Genomic DNA, 8,829 nt, shown 5'->3' with positions numbered 1-8,829 from the left:
GTTAACATGTGTTGTCTTAACTATTTGCACACAACTCCAAAAGATTGAGGCCTTTAATACTTCTACTTAGGCATAAACTTGATTTATAGGTAGTGACAACTAGGCATGTGTGGTGAGTGAATAACCCAGCATCAATTCCTAGCATTTTATCTTCAATACGACTCTTACTGCACAGACATTTAAGAAAATTACTGCAATTTGGGGATGTCTCTCATTTGGCAGATTGCTTACCTACAATCCGGTGTACAAAGCTATCACCACGTAAACTGGGTGTGATGGCAAATGCCTATAATTCCAGTACAGTTACTGGAAGTGGAAGCCTAGGATACATTGAGAACATGTCTCAAAAAGGAAAAATTACCAGGGCCGGGTGTGGTGGCGCACGCCTTTGATCCCAGCACTCTGGAGGTAGAGGCCAGTGGAACTCTGTAAATTTGAGGCCAGACCCATCTCCATAGCAAGTTCCAGGTCAGCTCGGGCTACAGGGACACCCTGTCTCAAAAAAAACAGAAAAAAAAAAGAAAACAACAAAACTCTACATTATAGGTTCAAACAAGAATATTAAATTATAGATACAGGCCAATAGACAATGACACTGATTACATGAAAACAATTACTACAAACATGGACTAAAAGAATTCATGACATAATTATTTTAAATCACAGTGCATTCAGCATAAACCAAATACAAAAATTACATCTCTAATTCTTTGAAATATATGAAGGTCTCCATGAAAAGCAAAAAGGTAAAAACTGAAGCCTCTTATACAGATTTAGTATTATGGTCACTGTCATTTTTTATTAAACTAAAAAAAATATGTCTCTGAGTGTATATTGCCTGCATGTATGTAAGTGCACCCATGTTGTGCAGTGCCCACGGAGGTCAGAAGAGAGTGCTGGATGTCCCTGGAACTGGAATTACAGACAGCTTTTAGCTTCCATGTGGGTGCTGGAACCAAACCTGGGTCCTCTGCAAGAGCAGCCAGTGCTCTTAACTGCTGAGCCATCTCTCCAGACCCTCATTAAACTTAATTTTATCTACTTGTATTTTTTTTATGTGCATTGAGTGTTTTGCCTACATGTATATAAGTGTACCATGTGGATGCAGTGCCCATGGAGGACAGAAGAGGGCACTGGATCCCTCAGAACTGGAGTAACAGATGGTAGGCCAACATGTGAGTGTTGGGAACCCAACCTGGTTCTTCAAAAGCAGCCAGTGCTCTTAAGCTCTGAGCTATCTTTCCAGCCCCATCTTTCTCTGTTTTTGAGACTGGGTCTCCCTGTAGGCCCCACTGGCCTGGAACTTGCTATATAGATCAGGTTGGCCTTAAATCTCACTGAGATCCTGCCTGCCTTGGCCTTCTGAGTGCTGTGATAAAAGACATATGTCACCATGCCTGGCTTTATCTTTCCTTATTTTAAAACCTAATCTGGAAGACAAGAGAAAAGGGTCAGTGGTTGAGCACTGGCTGCTCTTGCAGAGGACCCAGGTTTGGTTCCCACCATTCACATGGTGCTAACAATCACCTGTAACTCCAATTCCAGGGGATTCAACACCCTCTTCTGACCTCTGGGCACTGCACAACATGGGTGCACTTACATACATGTAGACAATACACTCAAACACATAAAACGAAAATAATAAATCACGGCTGGGTGTGGTGGCACGCACCTTTAATCCCAGCACTCAGGAGGCAGAAGCAGGCAGATCTTTGTGAGTTCAAGGCCAGACTGGTCTACATAATGCATTCCAGGCTATCTGGGATTCCAGGGAGACCTTGTCTCAAAAAAACCAAAAAGTAAAAAATATTTTTTAAAGACCTAATCTGGGGCTGGAAAAACGGTTCAGTGGTTATGAGCACTGTTCTTCAAAGGACCCAGGTTCAGGTCCCAGCATCCCCATTGTGGTTAATTCTAACTCCAGTTCCCTCTTCTGGCTTCTGTGGGCATGATACATACATGGTACACTTACATATATACATGCAGGCAAAACATAAACATAAAAATTTTAAAAGTTGTTTTAGGGGGTCTGGAGAGATGGCTCAGCAGTTAAGGAGCACTGACTGCTCTTGCAGAGGACCTGGATTCAATTTCCAGCACCCACATGGTGGCTACAAACCAGGCTTAACTCCAGTTCCAGGGGAATCCGAAGCTCTCTTCTGACTTCCATGGCATTGCACAACATGGGTGCACTCACATACACGCAGGCAACACACTCATACACATAAAAATGATATTTTTTTTTTAAAGTTGTTTTAGGGCTGGAGAGATGGCTCAGCGGTTAAGAGCACTGACTGCTCTTGCAGAGGACCCAGGTTCGATTCCCAGCACCCACATGGCGGCAGTGAACTGTCCTTAATTGACTTCCATGGCATTGCACAACATGGGTGCACTCACATACACGCAGGCAACACACTCATACACATAAAAATGATATTTTTTTTTTAAAGTTGTTTTAGGGCTGGAGAGATGGCTCAGCGGTTAAGAGCACTGACTGCTCTTGCAGAGGACCCAGGTTCGATTCCCAGCACCCACATGGCGGCAGTGAACTGTCCTTAATTCCAGTTCCAGGGGAGTCCGAAGCCCTCTTCTGACCTCTGCAGCATTGCACAACACAGGTGCACTCACATACATGCAGGTAATACACTCATGCACATAAAATAAAAATTTAAAAAAAGCAAAAACAAAAAAGTTTTGAAGCCAGGTGTGGTAGTATGTGCCTTTAGTCCCTGTACTTGGGAGGCAGAGGTAGGTGAATCTCTGAGAGATCGAGGCCAGCCTAGTCTCCATAGCGAGTTCCAGACCAGCTGTGACTAGTTAAGAACACTGACTGCTATTGCAGTCAATTCCCAACACCCACATGGCGGCTACAAACCGTCCTTAACTCCAGTTCCAGAGGAATCCGAAGCCCTCTTCTGACCTCCGGAGCATTGCACTACATGGGTGAACTCACATACATGCAGGCAACACACTCATACACATAAACTATAATAAAATATAAAAAAAAAATGTATTTTTTTAAAAAGTTGTTTTAGGGCTGGAGAGATGGCTCAGCAGTTAAGAGCACTGACTGCTCTTGCAGAGGACCCGGGTTTGATTCCCAGCACCCACATGACGTCTGCGAACCGTCCTTAACTCCAGTTCCAGGGGAATCCGAAGCCCTCTTACCGACCTCCATGGTATTGCACATCACATACATGCAGGCAGTACACTCATACACATAAAATAAAAAAATAATAAAATTAGCAACATTAAAAGCAAGAATATCAAAAAGGACAATAGTGCCTCACATCTGCCTCAAGGGCTTCAGGAGTTGGCCTGCCATCATTGGCCCAGAGCTTTGTCCTTCCTCTTATGTTTGGCTTGGTTATTTCATACCCAGCTACAAGCCCTCTTATGAATTGCCCTCAGTGTTCCAGACTCCACTGATAGTGATCTTTAATCTTTTAACTCCAGCCTGTTTTCACTGCAATATATGAGCAATTAGCTGTTTTCAACCATGGGCCCTTTCCCTTACTACCCACAGAGAGCTATCTGCTATACCATAAACATTAGTAAACTCAGAGTATTTTTTTAAATATTTTATGGCAGGTGTGGTGGCGCATGCCTTTTGTCCCAGTACTTGGAAGGCAGAGGCAGGCAGATCTCTGTGCATTTGAAGCCAGCCTGGTCTACATAGCGAGTTCCAGGTCAGCTGGAGCTACAAGGAGACCCTGTCTGTGAAAGACGAAAAAAAAATTTTTTATGTGTATGAGTGTATTGCTTGCATGTGTGTAAGTGCACCTGTGTCATGCAGTGCCTGGAGAGGTCCTAAGAAGGTGTGAGATCTGGAACTGGAGTTACAGATGGTTGTTGGACACCATGTAGGTGCTGGGAATTGAACCCAGGTCCTCTGCAAGAGCAGTCAGTGCTCTTAACCATTGAGCCATCTCCCCAGCCCCAAACTCAGAGTATTATAAATGGCTAAGACACAAAGAAATTCTCCACCTCACTCACCCACCCCCCTGCTAGGGTCTCTCACATGCTTAGGCTGCATTCCCAGCCTTTGTTGTTATTATTTGTAAGAGAGTCTCACTGTATAGACCCTATATATTCAAGCCAGGCTACCCTTGAATTTGGTCTCTCCTGCTTCAGTCTCTCAAGTGCTGGGATTACAGGTGTAATGTCCAGTCCTCAAGAAATTCTTGAATGTTCTGTGTGTTTTTCTACTCAGGAAAACATTTGTCTTGATGAAAGGAAAAGTGCAAAAATTTTGCTAGAGGAAATGCTTCTATGTAAAAGCAAATAAGAAGAAGCCAGAGAAGGTTGGGAGAGCCATTAGATCTTAAAGGAGAGAGGATAGGGAGAAGTGTCCCACAGCATTGGGTTCAAGTGAGAGAGATCCTGCCTGGATATATAAAATGGAGAGCAAAAAAATGAAGACACCCAAGTCAATCTCTGGCACTGGGCACAAACACAGGTGCACATGCACACACACGATACACATGTTGGGGGGGGTTGCTTTGGGGCTGGAGAGATGCTTCAGTGTTTAAGAGTGTGTACTGCTCTTATAGAGTTCCCAGCACCCATGCCAGATGACTCACAGTTACCTGCAATCTCCAGCTGCTGGGGATCTAACAAATTGGGCCTTCTGCCTTCATGAGCACCTGCACGCAAGTGAACACACACACACATACACATAATTAAATATAATAAAAATAACTTTTTTGGAAAAGTTCAAGGATTGGTGTAGCAGCTGTGATCTCAGCACACCGCCGGAGAGTGCCAGGTTCTGGCCTTCCTCTGGCATAGGGGCTGAGAACATGGGGGACTGCCTGAGAGCACCCAGATACTGCCTCCATGTGGTGGGGTCCAAACCTTAGAAGGAAGCCTGAGTGTACCTGATTGGAACCTGACTTGGGCTTCTGTGGGTGCTCCTGAATAGCTGATCGGAAGCCATCAGTTCCCTCCAAAATAAAACCTGAGAGAACCCAAAACCTGTACCAACCAGCTTTACATAACCAATAAGGAAAGGACCTAGGCACCTCGATAATACAAACAAGCATACTTCAACTTAATTGTCATATCAGAATCACAACAAAAGAAATTCACGGGGCTGGAGAGATGGCTCAGCAGTTAAGGACACTGGTTGTTCTTGCAGAAGACCCGGGTTCACATCCCAGCACCCACATGGCAGCTACAACTGTCCGTCACTCCAGTCCTAGGGGATCTGACAGCCTCTCTGACCTCCCAGGGCATTGCATGACATGGGTATACTTACCTACATGCAGGCAATACACGCATACACATAAAATAAAAATAATAAATAAAAGTTAAAAAAAAAAGCCGGGTGTGGTGGCACACGCCTTTAATCCCAGTACTCAGGAGGCAGAGGCAGGCAGATCTCTGAAGATCAAGGCCAGCCTGGTCTACATAGTGAGTTCCAGGACAGTTGGGGCTACAGGGAGACCCTGTCTCAAAAAGACCAAAAGAAAAAAAAATTCACATGCCAAAATCACAATGAAAGAATAAAATGGAAAGCCAAAATACTATGTCCCCAACATACTCCACCAGTCCTGTAGAAGAGTTCTACAAGGAGAAGCCCCTAGAGATAACCCAGGACACTGAATTTAAAAGAACAATCATACATGATCAAGGAATTCAACAAATTTAAAGAACACGCAAACAAATCAAAGAACTAAAAGACAGGGATAAACGTCTGAATGAATTAGCAAAAGAGATAGAAACACTGAAGAAAACTCAGGCAGAAATGAAGAAGAAGTGCAAAACTCAATAAGCCAAATTGAAACAACAGGGGAAAGCCTCACCGCTAGAATAAATGAAATGGAAAACAGAATATCAACACTGGAGAATAAAGTTGAAGAATTGGACCACTCAAGCAGATTATGGAAAATTTAAAAAAAACAGGAGAAGCCGAGCGTTGTGGCACACACCTGTAGTCCCAGCACTTGGGAGGCAGAGGCAGGGGGATCTCTGTGAGTTCAAGGTCAGCCTGGTCCACATAGTGAGTTCCAAGACAGCTAGGGCTACAGGGAGACCATGTCTCAAAAATACCGCCCCCCCCAAAAAAAAACAAAAAAAAAAAACAGGAATGGAATGTGCAAGAGATGTGGTATACTATGAAAAGACCAATCTACATATCATAGGAATAGAGGAAGGAGAAGAATTTCAGGTTAATGGTATTGACCAGATCTTAAACAGGATTGTAGAAGAGAATTTCCAGAAATTAAGGAAAGACATCCCCATACAAATACAGGAAGCACATAGAACACCAAATAGGATGAGAAAAGAAACTCCCCAGTACATGTCATAGTAAAAACACCAAATGTACAGAACAAAGAGAGACTACTCAAAGCAGCAAAAGAAAAACAACAAGTCACATACAAAGGACAGCCCATCTGAATTACAGCTGACTTATCAATGGAAACTATGAAAGCCAGAAGAGACTGGACCAAGGTATTTCCACTTCTACATGACAGTAGATGCCAGCTGAGAATACTTTACCCAGCAAAAATGTCTATTATAGTTGAGGAGGAAAGAAAAATCTTCCTTAACAGGAATAGCCTGAAAGAATACATGTCCACAACACCAGCCCTTCAAAGAATACTTGAAGCAATACAGGGAGCAGAGAGAGAAACACTATACCCCAGGGCAACAAAAGGAAACACAAAATTTGACAGAGAACACAAACAGCAATCAAAATAACGGCAACCAATACACATCTTTCAATAATAACCCTTAAGTATCAATGGACTGAACTCCCCAGTCAAAAGACACAGGCTAAATGAATGGGTTAAGAAATAAAATCCATCTCTTTGCTATCTGCAAGAAACCCATCTCACCTTCAAGGACAGGCACTACCTTAAGGTAAAAGGATACCTTAAGGTAAAAGGATGGAAAAGAATATTCCAAGCAAATGACATTAAGAAACAAGCAGGAGTTACAATTCTAATATCTGACAAAATAGACTTCAAAGTAAAACTAATTAGAAGAGAAAAGGAGGGTCACTTCATTCTGATCAAAGGAACAGTTAACCAAGAAGATATTACAATCCTGAACATATATGCACCAAACTCTAGTGCACCCAAATTCAGAAAGACACCACCACAGGACTTCAAGACACAGATTAACCCCAACTCAGTAATACTAGGGGACTTCAGTACCCCACTGTCTCCATTAGACAGGTCAACTGGACAAAGAATAAACAGATGTCTGAATTAAATAATACTTTACATCAAATGGACCTAACAGACATCTTTCAAATATTCCACCCAAGCACCAAAGAATACACTTTCTACTCAGCTCCCCATGGAACTTTTTCAAAAATTGACCACATCTTGGGCCACAAAGTAAAACTCAACAAATACAAAAAAAAATTGAAATAATCCCATGCATTCTATCAGACCACAATGCAGTAAAACTCAAAATCAACACTGGACAAAAGCCCTAGTCACTACAGGAACTCATGGTGAGTGAACAACACACTGCTAAATAATGAGTGGGTCAAAGGAGAAATTAAGAAAGAAAGAAAATAATTCCTGGAATTCAATGAAAAGAACAATACAACACAGCACAACCTCTGGGACACTTTAAAAGCAGTCCTAAGCAGGAAGTTTATAGCTCTAAATGTCTACATTAAAAAATTGGAAAAAGCCCAAATAAATGACCTAACAACTCAAGGCACTGGAAAGGCAAGAACAAATGAAACCCAAACCCAGCAAAAGAGAAGAGATAACAAAAATCAGAGCAGAAATTAGTTGAATAGAAACAAAGAAAACAATACAAAGAATCAATGACTCTAAGAGCTGGTTCTTTGAAAAACTAAACAAGATAGACAGACCCTTAGCCCAGTTAACCAAAAGAAAGAGCAAATCCAAATCAACAAATCAGAGATGAAAGGGGAAACATCACAACAGACACCCAAAAGATCCAGACTATTATAAGGGAATATTTTTAAAAATCTATATGCTACTAAATTAGAAAATCTAAAAGAAATGGATGGATATCTAAAAGCATGGGGACCACCAAAGTTAAACCAAGGAGAGAGCAACAGTTTAAACAGACCCATAACATATAAGGAAATTGAAACAGTAATACAAAGCCACCCAACTAAAAAAAGCCCAGGCCCAGATGGATTTACAGCAGAATTCTACCAGACATTTAAAGAAGCCATCCAACCAATACTACTTAAATCATTCAAAACCATAGAAACAGAGGAAGGACTCCAAAATTCCTTCTATGAAGCCAGCATCATTCTAATACCCAAACTGGGTGAAGACACAACCAAAAAAGAAAACCATAGACCCATATCCTTAATGAACATAGACGTAAAAATTTTCAACAAAATACTTGAAAACTGCATACAGATGTACATCAAAAATATTCACCATGATCAAGTATGCTTTATTCCAGAGATGCAGGGATGGTTCAATATATGCAAGTCAATAAAGGTCATTAATCGTATAAATGGACTCAAAGACAAAAACCACATTGTCATCTCAATAGATGCAGAAAAAGCTTTTAACAAAATTCAGCATGCATTTATGTTCAAAGTCCTAGAGGGAACTGGACTGGAGGAAACACACCTCAACATAATTAAAGTTATATATAACAAACCCACAGACAACCTCATTCTAAATGGAGAAAAACTGGAAGCATTCCCATTGAAATCAGGACCCAGACAAGGCTGTCCACTATCTCAACTTTTCTTTAACATAGAGCTTGAAACTCTTGCAAGAGCAATAAGAGGAGCAGGAAATTAAAGGAGTAATAATTGGAAAAGAAGAGATCAAATTATCCCTTTTTGCAGATTATATGATATTATATCTG

Source organism: Nannospalax galili, unplaced genomic scaffold (assembly GCF_000622305.1).
Source record: "Nannospalax galili isolate Female #2095 unplaced genomic scaffold, S.galili_v1.0 scaffold113, whole genome shotgun sequence".
Lineage (NCBI taxonomy): Eukaryota > Metazoa > Chordata > Mammalia > Rodentia > Spalacidae > Nannospalax > Nannospalax galili.
Note: the sequence above shows the minus strand (reverse complement) of the source record.